The 14,059-nt window shown below is 44.3% G+C and overlaps 1 pseudogene; it reads right to left on the bottom strand.

Annotated features, from left to right (window-relative positions):
* Positions 1-2,031: 2,031 nt before the first annotated feature.
* Positions 2,032-11,190, bottom strand: LOC130841511 (conserved oligomeric Golgi complex subunit 1-like; annotated as a pseudogene).
* Between the last annotated feature and the right edge of the window lie 2,869 nt (positions 11,191-14,059).

The raw sequence follows: 14,059 nt of genomic DNA, 5'->3' as shown, positions 1-14,059 counted from the left end.
ATATTTCTTGTATTTTCTCTATTTTTTTTTTGGTCAGGATTTTGGATCATCTTTACTACCATTATTCTGAATTCTTTTCAGGCAGTTTTCCTATTTCCTCTTCATTTATTTGGTTTTGTGGATTTCTATCTCGCTCCTTCACCTGCAAGGTATTTCTTTGTTTTTTCTCATTTTGTCTGATTTATAGTATTTGCTGTCTCCTTTCCCTATGCTGCCTAGAAGTAATTCCTCTTGTTTCTGTTCTCTGCCCCCTGTGGTGGAGTTGGTCCATTGTCTTGAGTAGGCTTACTGATGGGAGGGTCTGGTGCCTGTTTTCTGGTGTGTGGATTTGAGTCTTTCCCCTCTGATGAGCAGGGCCATGCCAGGTGGTGTGTTTTAGGGTATCTGTGAGCTAAATATGGCTTTAGGTAGTCTGTGTGCTGACAGGTGGGTTTGTGTTCCTGTCTTTTTTGTAGTTTGGTGTGAGGCGTCCAGCACTGGCAGTTTCAGGCAGTCGGGTGATGCCAGGTCTTAGACTCTGATAGAGGCCTCTGTGAGAATTCTCCGCAGTTAGACTCTCTAGTGGTCTAGTCTCCTGGACTTGGTGCTCCCTCCCCAGAGTCTCAGACTTGACTTCTTGTCGAGGAATTCAGACTCAAGAGGTCATTCATCCCAGCAATAAAGGGGATTAAAAAAGACTGTTCAAGCCCCAGACTAATGATAAAAGTTTAAGTCAAGGAAACAAACACTGAATCAAGGAAACACATACACACACAAGAAAAACAGAAACGGAACCCATTAGAACATAAAGCATTAGAACAACCTGATCGAAGGAACCCAGAATGCAATGAGACAATTAAAGAGAAAACCAACAAAAATTCAAAACCAAAAATAAGAAACAAACAAACAAAAAACAAAACCAAAAAGCATAACCTAAGCAGAATGCCAACTAAAGAATGATGCAAAGAAACAAAACAAACTGACAAGAATGGTAAAAGAAAAAAACAAACAAAAAACCAACCAACCAGCCAAACAAACAAACAAAAAACCAAGAGGAATTGTGAAAATGAGGATCAGATGAACAAGGACCAAGTGGAAACAAGGACCAAATATAGCAAGGAGAAAGAAAACAGCCAGATAGACTGAAGAGCCCCAAAACAAAATCAAACAATTATCATTAGAACCAAGATAAAGACAAAACCTTATAACAAAATCCAATGCAATGTGTCATCTGAAGAATAAAGCAAGGAAGCAGAACAGATGAATAATATTGATTAAAAGTATAATATGACAAAATAAAATAAAAAGGCATAAAACACAGAGCAACAGAATAACATAGTATGACTGGAAATTTAAAAAGAAAAAGAAAAAAATCAAATAGAAATGTATTAAAGATAAAGAAGAAAAGAAGATAGGGGAGATAAAAACAGTACTACAGAAAAGCTAGCTAGAAACAGAAATATATAAAAAGGAGAAAAATGAAAATAAAAGTGAAAAATAGAAAAACATTTTTTATAAAATGTGAGGATCCCTTAGGACTCTGGACCTGCTGTAGGTCCTATGGGGTCTCCTTAGACTCTGATCTGGCCCAATTCCTGTATGTGCTTGTTCCCAAAGTCCACAGCTGCCAGAGCTCGACCTTTTTCATTTGTGGGAACATTTATTATCTACTCAGATATTCCAAAGACATAGGGTCTACTTAGCTGGTCACGGGGATTTAGTCTGCAGCTTGTATACCTAATGATAAGATTTTAGAACTTCTGCCTTAGCCCCCTGTCCCTGGCATTCAGCTTTGGTTTTGTCCCTGCTTCTGTGTGTGGTCCAACTGCCAGAGTCTGGTCCTGAGGCTGCCTTAGAGCTCTTTGGGTCTGCCTCAGTGAGGGTTTCCTTTATTGTTCATCTGCAGACACAGGTGTGTGGGAGAGAGAGGCTTTGATAGTGGCTCCTCCCCCGCATGACTCAAGAGTAGCACCCTGCTTGGATCACAGGAGCCCCAGGGGTGATGCCAAATGTGCAGAGATGCCGGTGGCTGCAGGCATAAAACATCTGGTCTTAGTGTGGTTCTTTACTGGTAACCGGCATAGGCACCTGAGGGCCAGTGCTCGGGGGCTTCTTTGTATTACTCTGTGACTGGTGGAGCTTCCTTTGTTGCTCGTCTGTAGGTGCAGGTGTCTGTGGAGAGAAAGGGTACAATAGTGGCTCCTTCCCCTACATGTGAGTCAGCAGTAGTGCCCTGCCTGGGTCATGGGAGCCCTGGCAGCGGCAGCGCCGCCTATAGCACAGGGAAGCTAGTGGGCTGGGGTGTAAGCGCAACGTCTCCAGTGATGGCCCACTCTGCTGACTTCTTTTGGCTGTCGGCTGCAGGCACACCAGGCCAGCCTCCAAAGGGGCTTTTCCTATCCCTTGTCGACTGCAACAGCCAAGGCCAGAGGGGGCCTCCCTTTGTTTGTCGCAGGTACTGAAAGCAAGGCTACAACAGTGGTTCCTCCCCCAACTTGTGACTCAGCAGTAGCACCCCACCACCATGGCAGCCCAGTTTTCTGTGGTAGGCATTCCTTGCTCTGGATTTCTTCCCTCCTGTCCCCTCAGTCCACCTCCCCACAGCTAACAATGGTTCTCACCCTGGGCCAGTTCTCTGATTCCCAGTTCCCACATTCCTGCTCCCAGACGCCCTGTACAGCTGTGAACACATGTCTCAGCCCGGGACATGCAGAACCATGGTATGGACACTCTGTATGTTTCTCACTCTTTCCTGTCTGCCACAGATTGGCCACTTCACCCTCTTTGGACAGCCCCAAACGCCTCCCTTCTGACCCAATCAAATTCCCCATTGGGGAGGGGGTTTCCCCATCAGATAAGGGGGGTTTCCCTGAATTTGGTATTCTCTCCTCTGTTTCAGCTCCCACCGCCCCTGGGTGCAGGACCCGTCTCTTTCTTTTTCCTCCCCTCCTCTTTCTCCGTTTATTTTTTTCCTCCTTTCTTTCTGTCCTATGCAGTTATGCCAGGATCTCTGTAGTCCTTTCTGGTGTCCAAGGTCTTCTGTTAGTGTTCAGCCGGTTTCCTTTGGGAATTATTGCATCTTTGGATGTATTCCTGATGCATTTGTGGAGAGAGATGCATTCCATGTCCTTCTATTTTGCCGCCATCTTTCCTCCCTCCCAAATATTTAAAAGGGGAGCTACAAGAGGGAGGGGATATGGGGATATATGTATAAATACAGCTGTTCACTTTGTTGTACAGTGGAAACTAGCACAACAGTGTAAAGCAATTATACTCCAATAAAGATCTGGAAGAAAAGAAAGAAAAAGAAAAGGGGAGCTAACCAAGTCATTTGGTGGGAGATGGAGGAAGATGAACAGGGATGAACCTCTTGCTGTTTGCCAGGACCTGGGCTTTTGGGGGGCACTTCTGTTTGAGCCAGCCTTTTGAGTGCTTGTTTTGCTCAGTAGAAGAAGTGAGAACTCCATAATAGGGTGAAGGGATATCAGTAACATGAACAGGAAATTTCAGGGCCCAGCCAGCGCGTCCTTTACATGACCTGAATTCACATCAACGGTAGTATGTTGTGCAGTTTTGGGAGTAAAATATACCACTCCAGGAGGTGAACTGGTTCATTGAGCCAGTCACCAATCCAAATAGAATATGAGAGAGAAGAAACAGAGCAAACTAAAGTGCTCAACATGTTATTGTCCAATTAACAGAGCTCACAGGACCAGAGGACTCCTTGCATTTGGAAGTGTCTGCATTAGGAGAACAGTACAGAACATGGGGCTATGACAGAGTCCTGTTTGCTTCACTGACTTTCACTGCTTTGCCCTAGATTGTCAGGGCAACTTTGAGGTAGTGTAGATCATTAAGTAGTTGCAGTGCCTTATTCTGCATAATTGGAAATGCACCTTCTTTCTGAACTTAACTCTCGTCCCCACTGATTATGAGGGGTGTCTTGTTATATGGGCATAATAAATATATTCCTGCTCTGGACAAGCTAGAGGTTAATGTTTCAGAAGCAATGGCTTTCTAGACTCAAATAGCTAGTTTAACTATTTAACAAAAGGTCAGTTTTTGTCCTTTGGTCTTACAATAAAACTCAATACTTAATAGCAGGGATGGAACCCAGCCTTTCAAAACTAGGTGTCTCTGCTCTGCAGAAGAATTTTCAAAGAACACCAGAAGAAAGAAGAAGAGATGTCTCTGGATTTTATCCAAAATTAGGAGTTTGAAGAAGGGGAGCCAGGTTAACTCAAGAGGTGAGATTGGACCTTGTCTTAGAAACATGTCACTACAGAAGTGGAAATAGAAAGTGAGAATAGGATGCTTCATAGAAGGTGAGGTGAGAACGGAGGTTGAGGAGAAAGGAACTGCCCTTACTTGAGAACTCACTATGTGCCACACACTATGTGGTTCCCTCACAATAACCACTGAGGTAGGTGTGGTGTAGGTTCTCCACTTCACAGGCAGAGAGGGCGAGGCTGGCAGCAGGTTATCCTCATGACCACATCTGACCCTGAAGAAATGGAGAGGGGTTAATGATTTGCTGAAAGACACATAGTGGGCAAGAACCAGTGCCAGGGTTGAGAACCAAAACTTTCGCACTTTCAAACAGACCACCTTTCCTCTATTACTGAGTTGCTTTTGTGGTGAAGACCAGGTTGACCATTAGAGCAGGAGCCAGAGATGACTACTAATTGGGTATTTTTACAGGACCTGACTTCTGACATATGGGCTAAGTGGTCTCAAAAACTTTGAATTCTTGAAGTGGACACCGAAACCCAGCGAAAAGTCAGTTGTGTTGTTGTGTGGTATGTGATGTGGTGATGGTGGTTTGTGTGTGCATGTGTGTGTGTTGATGGAAGAAGTTCCAATGCCAACCTTAGTCTGTTTTTCTTCTGAAAGTTTTTCATAGGCAGCTAATATATGGAACATGTAGCCTTTCAGCACCTCCTGCAATCTCACAATTGTCAATTCATGGCCTCCAACCTGATTGATTTCCTTTCCTGGCATAAGCCGAACAGGAAGGAATGTATGCATCAGGATAGCTGAAATAACAAAAAAGCTGTCAAGTTGGCAACTTGTCCCTATAAGTGACATTTGGTAAATCCAGATGAGTTTAACTTTACAAGGCCTATATGCCTGGGTGTTGAGCTAGCAACTCAGTCTCCCTTGGATGATAATAAAGTGTGAACCTCTTCGATTAACAGAAGCCAAGCCCTTGGTTAAGTGAAGCTTTTCCTCAATCTCTCCTTGGTCCCCGGCAGGTGGCATTGGGTTTTACCTTGTGGTTTTCACTTTAGACGAGTGACAATTAACTCTGTGATTCCCTAATTAACACAGAACTCTTGTTCCTCCTAAACAGCACCTGGTTATTGCTATGGAATAAAATAGTCATTAAGTAATTTCCTCCAGGCAACAGTTTGCTGTGTACTTAGCCACACATTAGACAGGAGTGTTGAATGATTTCCTAAACTTTTATTCCTTTCTATCTGGCAGCATTTTTCTCTGTTTTCAAATGAAGTTTCTGTAATCGTGTCACTTGAGCCTCTGCAGAGTGAGTCAGATCTTGGAGCTGATACTGACTGATACCAGGCTCTGTCTCTTCCTGAGTTCCTTGTTTGTCCTTGCTAGTGGCTGTGCCCAGGATACATATCATCTAAAAGACAAGACTGGTTGCATCCATGAATCAAGAACAGGTGATAAAAGCCAAATATCCTGACCAGGAAGCCATTCGGCCCCATTTTAGATTTGGTTTAAGCTAAAAGAATTATGTTGAGACCAGCTGTGCAAAAGTGGTCCAGCTGCTTAAACTGTGCATGGGATCCTACACTGGTGCACTTTTTCTGATTGGCAATTTCCGTGCTTCCTTTGGCTACAGTATTGTTATAAGCAATGGGAAATTTTCTGTTACTGACAACACTACAAATTCAGTTGCCACTTCTTAAGACACCAATGGAGACTCAATGTCTAGGTTGAAGAGCAGAAAGTGTATAGTCTTCTCCAGAAAGAAAGTCTTCCACTCATTCTCATCTGATGGAAGGGAAAAAAAGAATCCAAGATTCTTCTTATACATTCTTTATAAAATTTAACTAAAATGCACGAAAAATAATTTTTTATCTGTGCCATCTTTCAGGGGTACAATGAAAGTAACTGTGTGGAATAAGAACTGCAGTATAATAAAGTAAGATAAGGTGGTAATTAGCTGATGAACATGGAAAGTATAAATTTACATGTCACTCACTTTAACAACCCCTGGACTCCAGATTCAGTATCCCATTAGACCTAGGAGTATGTCTTTTAACTTCCTGCCACTTAGCTTGAGTAAGATCCATTTCCTCCACTTTTCATTGGCCCTGTTTTTTCCTATCCTCCGTGGTTTTCAGAGCTCCTTGGGTTGCCCCCAATGCATTTCTTTAAATGGGAGCACTGTTTTCCCACTGACTGACAGCATCTGGCCATGAAAAGAACTGTGTGCTCTTTGATATTGTTGTGGACATCCTGTCACCCTTGCATAAGCTCTCCAATGCTCTGCAGCTCTGCCCAAGTACAGCACACAATGTGCCTGATGCCTACCATGGAGTGATTCTGGAGCATTTCCTGCATAGTCCCAGGAGCTATAAATCTATTTAAAGGCAGAGGTTTTGGCCTGCATGGTGAGGACCTCTTTGGGTGGACAGGAGTCATCAGAGGGAAGGAAAGCCAGGAAGTTACCCAGTGTAACCTTCAATTTAAAATCTAAGGTTGAGGTTGAAGGGAAGCTCTGCTCACAAGGAGTAACTGCTGACCTCTCACGGAGAAGCCACAGCTGGCAAATGGACCCTGGCCACACTGACTCAGGTGGCATCAGAAGGCATGTCATGAGGACTCTCAAGCCAGAGGAAGAGAGACATGCTTGATCTATTTATTTGGGTTTGTTTATTTGGAGTGGAATTGCTGACACTGGTTTCAACAACCTGCAAAGGTAAAATCAGGAGCTCTTTGGAGCTACTGGAGAAGGAGTCTTTTTGTCAGAGCCTGAAAGAAAGAAGAATGCTTAGCCAGTTCTTTCAAGGAAATATCAAATCAAGAGTATCCAGTAGCACTTTATCTTAGCACCCAGAAAGCCCTTGTTCCACGCTGAGAAGGATGACATGGTTTCCGCAGCCAATAAAAGGGCCATTTTTTAGTAGTGAATGTAGGCTTATCCTCTAACAACCGACTCAGGCCTATTCTCCCTTTCAGCTCAAGGGTCTGGACCTATGTTAATTTCTAAGACTCATTTATTCAGAAGACTGCCCCTAGAGTACATAAATTTGCTGTGGACAAATGACGTCTCACGAATGGCACTGCACTAGGCTGTACAGCTCTAGGAGGCCCCATTCATATTTGCCTTCTAGGTGGAAGGTGGCCTCTGGAGTTGTGTAGCACAGAGACCCTTCCAAGGTCCATGGTACTTCTGTTATGTAACACTATGACAATTTGGCCAACACTCAGCTTTCAAGAGAGGGGACTGTGGTGTTGTTATAAGTAAGGGTAGAGAGGAAACTGAGACATCAGGAAGTGGTGCCCTAGTTTAAAGGTAAAGCAAGCCTGAGATTAGAGTGTGCTACCACTTCTCTCTCCTAAAATGGTTACATGGCTGTCACCATGTCCTATCTGTTTTCTATTTGTTTTCCCTCTACCCTTGGCTTTTTCTTCCCTGTCAATTTAGCTGAATCCTCGATCTGATCTTTGAATTTTGGAATTCCCCAGGGCAGAGTCTTAGGTCATCTCCTCTTCTCACTGGTGATGCCATTGCCTCAAATAATATCCAGATGCCAAGGAAACCCAAATGTGTGTCGCCAGACCTGACTTCTTGCTTCTCTCTTCCAGGCCCATATAATCCCCCACTCACTCTACCTGTCCATTTGAAGATCTCAGTCATCTCAAACTTGGCATTTTCAAATGTTTTCTTATCATCTTCCCCCTCTAACCATATGGATTTCTAGTTAACTCTGACAACACCTTTCCCACACCATCCACAGCCAAGCCATCACTAAATCCTCTCCTCTGAAGTAGGTCTATGATTTGTCCAGTTAGCTCCATCTTCACTCCTGCTACTAGTCGGCCACCATTTTATCTCACCTGGAGTATTGTAAGAGCCTGATTGTCACCTCCCAGCATCCACTCTAGTCCCACCACTGTGGCACAAATTTTGAATTGCATTTAAATTTTTATAAATTTAAATTGTAGTTTTGATTACATTACTCTCCTGTTCCAAACCCTACGATCGTCTGTGTGATTAAGCATGCTTATGCAAGCATTTGTTTAATTTCAAGTGTGATAAATGATGCAAAATGCAAGTATAAGATGTTTGGGGATATATAGCAAGGAAGCACAAGGGGCCTGGATGGCTAGGGAAGACTACCCATTGCTTTAAGGATAATGTGTAAGATCCTTAGCTCAGTCCACAAGGCTTTACATTATCAAGCCTCTACCTATCTTTCCAGGCTCATCTCATGCCACATTTCCCCTCACTCAATAGCCCTCAGCCTCAATGGCTTTTTTTCAGATTCTGAAATATATCAAGATCCTTCTTGACTCAGGCCTTTGCAGATGCTCTTCCTTTTGCCTGGAATTTCCTTCCTTGCCTTATTCACCTGGATAACTCTTACTCAACCTTCACATTTCAGTTTAAATGTCACTTCCACAGGAGAGCTTTTTCTGACCAACCAGGCTTGGTGGGGTCTCTCTTTCCAAGGCCACTCGTAATTTTGCTTTATGGCAATCATCAACATTGAAATAAAATAGACATCTACATATTTACAAGTGTAATGTCTGCCTCCCCTCTAGACTTTGACCTCCACACACACACACACACACACACACACACACACACACACACAGATACATATATGCCTGGTTTGGTTCTGTATCCCTAGAGCACATGGTAGGCCCTCAATAAATATTGGTTGGATGAACCAGAAAGGGAAGGTGAGCTAGAGCACTCACCTTTGGGATGGTCTCCAGAGTGGATTAAAGCAAATGGACTGCAGCAGGGATGGATCAGGCCGCAGGCCTTCTGGCAAAATGTTGAAAAGTGTTTGATTCGAATTGTGGCCACCAACTACCTCAGTGAACAAAGTGGAGCCTTGATACCAGCACCTACAGGAGGAAATGATCTTCCTCTAACAAATCCCCTTAGTAAAGGTAAAAACAAAGAGGGCTCTGGGTGCTTCATTCTCCCTCAGCTTACCCTTCCCTATTCCATGTTTAAGGACCAAAGTTTGAAGACAGGCCAGACTCACCATGGCATGGCTGGCTGAGAAGTTAAGTGGCTGCCTTTCTGGCCAATGGGAAGCCTGTTAGGACTTGGAGAGAAGCACTCTCTCCGAATTGCATTATAGAATACAGGCTACCAAAGACTGAGTGTGCCCCACTCCCCAAATTCATATGGTGAAACCTAACCCCCAAAGTGATGGTATCAGGAGATGGGGCCTTCGGGAGGTGGTTAGTACCCTTATAATAGAGACCCCGGAGAGCACCCTCAACCCTCTTTCCTCCACGTGAGGGCACAGCTAGAAGACAGCCACCAGGAAGAGGGTTCTCTCCAGACACCAAATCTACCCATGCCTTGGTCCTAGACTTCCTGGCTTCCAGAACCATGACAAATAAATCTGTGCTGTTTACAATGCACCCAGCCTATGGTATTCTGTTATAGCAGCCCAAAGTGACTATAAAGCACAGGGCCTGAGCTACAGCTTGCCCAGACACAGCTTGGCATTTGAGAAGCAACTTGATTTCATGCAAAATGGTTGCCCTAGGGAGGGCCAATGAAAGGATATGCTGGATAACAAAGGTAGGCAGGGAATATCGAACATCTTGAAAGAAGGACCTTGATAAATCAGGAAAGAAGTCATACCCTATAAAACTATTGTGACTGTCACCAGAAATCTTTTAAGCTACACCTACTACTGGCACAGGCTGACTCCTGCCACCTGCTGGATGAACATAGGGAATGCGAGCAGAAGGGACAGGGCTGGAATGAACTAGAACCCAGATGGAGCACGCTGTAAAACTGGCAGCAGAGCGGGTATGGAGATGCTGAGAGACCACCGTCCAGCTCCAGATCTTTTTCAGGAATTTCTGATTGTAACTTGATCTGAGCAGCCACGCTGTGGAACTTGTTCTATGGCCGCATGAAAAGGCAAAGAACTATGTCAGAAGAAGAAAGGAAAGCAATGCCATTATTCTGCAGCTTTGGCAAGCAATTTGGGGCTATTTTAGTGTGATAGCTTTGCAATAATGTTCCTGAGCATGGATGTTCAGTGTGATCGAACGACTGGAGTCAGCAGTGTTGTCAAATTTCACTGTTTGCTTTCTACTACTTCATAACACTTTTCTTTATTCCCATGGAGAGGCAAGCTTAATTTGATTAACTTCACACGTGACTTAATAAATACAGTAGCTGCCTTTCCTCAGTTACCCTCTTTTAGCTCTCAACAGCATGGAGCCCTATTAACCACCACTCATGGGAGCTTCCTCCCTCCCTTCTCTGATGTTCTGCCTTTCTATTTTTTCTCTTGCCTGTTTGAGCCCACCATGGAATTCTTTGCTAGCTGTTCCTCTTCACCACACCCCCACCCCAGCAAATATTTCTCTGGTCCAGTCTTTGGTCCTATACTCACCTCAGTCTGTGCTCTCTGCCTTGGGATTTTTCTTCTTTCAAACATTGCTTCTAAGCTTATGCACACTACTGAGTCTGTATTTTTGTCCTCACCACTGCCCTGAATTCCAGTTCTGCATTTCCTGCTCCCTGCTGAACATTTGCTTTGGTAAGTTTCACTGCCAACTCATAATCAGTATAGCTAAATCTAAATTAATCTCCACTACCAAAAATGTTGCTTGCTCACATTCCTATATATCTTAGTATACGCCACCACCATGCCCCCAAATGTCCTAGGATTTCCATGACCTTGTGATTGTTCCTTGGATATCCCTTCCCTAGAGCCTTTCAATTGTCACTACCAGCTCTCAAATTTAGGTCATGATAATCTCACATTTAGATTAATCTAGTAATACCCTAATGGATGTGAAAACATTCTCTGCCCTCTCTAGTCTATCCTTTCCTTTGCTGTCAGATTAACCTGATGCAGACACCATTTGGGTCACATCTTCAGTTAGATCTAAATGAGCCCTACCATTTAATCTTACCTTGGTGGTCAAGTCTTTTATGGCCCCAAGGGACTCTTTCAGCTCCATTTCCCACTATTCTTTGTCTTCCAGGAACCCTCAAATCAAACTGATTACTTACTGCTTTTAAAAGGCATTGTGTGCCTCCTGGTCTGACATTTCCAAATCCCATGTGTCCAAAGCCACCCTACACCTGAGGAGGACCCCATTTACAGAGTGATTTCTCTCAGAACTCAGTGAAATTTCTAGGGGTCCAGTGGTGGGGGCATATTGAGATATCCCTCCTAAGCTGAAGGACAAGTGGTTGCATCTTGCCCCTCCTACAATCAAGAAAGAAGCACAATGCCTACTGGGACTCTTGGGATTTTGGAGGCAACATATTCCTCATTTGGGCGTGTTACTCTGACCCATATACCAAGTGACCCGAAAATCTTCTAGTTTTGAGTGGGGCCCAGAACAAGAGAAGGCTCTGCAACAGGTCCAGGCTGCTGTGCAAGCTGCTCTGTCACTTGGGTCATGTCATCCAGCAGGTCCAATTGTGCTTGAATTGTCAGTGACAGATAAGGATGCTGTTTGGAGCCTTTGGCAGGCTCATATAAGTGAATCACAGCACAGGCCTTTAGGATTTTGGAGCAGGGTCCTACCATCAGCCACAGATAACTACTCTCCTTCTGAGAAACAGCTCTTGGTCTGCTACTGGGCCTTAGTAGAGAATGAACACTCGGGCCACCAAGTTACCACGTGACCTGAGCTTCCTGTCATGAAGTAGGCATTATCTGACCCACCAAGCCCAATTGGGCGTGCACAGCAACACTCCAACATCAAATGGAATTAGTATATATAATACATGATCGGGCCTGGGCAGGCCCTGAAGGCACAGATAAGTTACACGAAGTGGCCCAAATGTCCACGGTCCCCACTCCTCCTACGCTGCCTTCTCTCCCCTAGACTGCACCTATGGCCTCCCTATGCTCAGTTGACAGAGGAAGAAAAGTCTCGGACCTGGTTCACAGATGATTCTGCACAATATGCAGACACCAGCCTAAAGTGGACACTTCACAGCACCACAGCCCCTCTCTGGGACATCCCTGAAGGACAGTGGTGAAGGAAATTCCCCCCAGTGGGCAGAACTTTGGGCAGTGCTCCTGGTTGTTCACTTTGCGTGGAAGAAGAAATGGCCAGCCACGTGATTACATATCGATTCATGGGCTGTGGCCAATGGATTGGCCAGATGGTCAGGCACTTAGAAGGAACATGATTGGAAAATTGGTGACAAGAAAATTTGGGGAGGAGTTATGTGGGTAGACCTCTGTGAACGGGCAAAACCCATGAAGATATTTATATCCCATGTGAATGCTCAGTAAAGCGTGACCTTAACAAAGGAGGGTTTTAATAATCAAGTGGATAGGGTGACCCATTCTGTGGACACCAGTCAGCCTCTTTCCCCAGCCACCCCTGTCTCATTGCCCAATGGGCTCATGAACAAAGTGGCCAAGGTGGCAGCAATGGGGGTTGTGCATGGGCTCTGCAACAAGGACTTCCACTCATTAAAACTGACCTGGCTACGGCCACCGCTGAATAACCCATTTTCCAGGAGTAGAGACCAACACTGAGCACCCTATAGGGCACCATTCTCCGGGGTGATCAGCCAGCCACCTGGTGGCAGGTTGGTTACACTGGACCACTCCCATCATGGAAGGGGAACCATTTTGTCCTCACTGGAATAGACACTTACTCTGAATGTGGACTTGCCTTCCCTGCACACAGTGCTTCTGCCAAAACTGCCATTGGTACCCTTACAGAATGCCTTCCCACCATCATGGCATTGCCCCAGATCAAAGAATTCACTTTACAGCAAAAGTTGAAGTGTGGCAATGGGCCCATGCTCATGGAATTCACTGGTCTTACCATATTCCCCACCATCCCAAAGCAGCTGTCTTGATAAAATGGTGGAATGGCCTTTTGAAGACTCAGTTACAGTACCAGCCAGGTGGCAATACCTTGCAGGACTGGAGCAATATATATCCTATTGGTTCTGTTTCTCTGGAGAACCCTGACTAAGACAACTTCTATGGAAAATAAATGTACAATAGTTTAGGCAAGTAACCACTCACTATCCTATATATATATTTTTCCCCTCTGCTATTCTAAACTACTTACACTTTTTGGTCAATTAGCTTTCCTTGGATTTATCTCTTTGACTAGATTCCAAGCTTTTTCAGAACAAAAATTGGGGGATTGCTGTTTCTTTGTACATTGAACAGAAGAGGTATTCGAATTTTGTGGGTTTGATATAGAAATAAGGAACTCTTAAAATCAATAAGCGGTGAGGACTCTCACTCCAAAAATTAGGAATTTCATCCAATGTCCTATGGTTCCAGTCCATTCTACGGACTTGAAGTCTTCTAAAACCCACATGATAATTTTAACATTCTAAAACTAAAGCTAGGTTGGCTTGCTCAATTTCTTCCTCCATGTTGCATTATTGTTCTTCTCCCATATCACTAAGGACAAAAATTACCTGCCTTCCTTTCTTCCCATCCATGCCCTTCCTATTGATCACCCCTAGGTCAGCACTCTTGTGAAAGCAAGCTGCAGCTCAAATATTGAGATGTATTGGGGACTGTATCTTTCCCCATCAAGTCTAATTTTCACTGTTTTGGGAGAAGGACACTTGGGCTAACTCAACTAGAGAAGTCTTGGTTCACTACACTGGAACTGTTTGACCATCACAAAGGTGATGGCAGGACTTCAGGGGCTACCTTGCACTTCCTTCCCTTCAGCAAGAGTTCTTAAAAGGTAGATCAGCTATTTGGGAAACGAGTTATTTTTGAGGCAACAGGAGTTGGATACTTTTGGGGAAAGTGTCAACAACAAGGAGAAATGAGTTATGCGAAGAAAAATGGCAAGAAATGCTATATAGGGAATGGGTTTGTAT

This window comes from Hippopotamus amphibius, chromosome X (genome assembly GCF_030028045.1).
Source record: "Hippopotamus amphibius kiboko isolate mHipAmp2 chromosome X, mHipAmp2.hap2, whole genome shotgun sequence".
Classification (NCBI taxonomy): domain Eukaryota; kingdom Metazoa; phylum Chordata; class Mammalia; order Artiodactyla; family Hippopotamidae; genus Hippopotamus; species Hippopotamus amphibius.
This window is presented reverse-complemented; position numbering and strand designations above follow the sequence as displayed.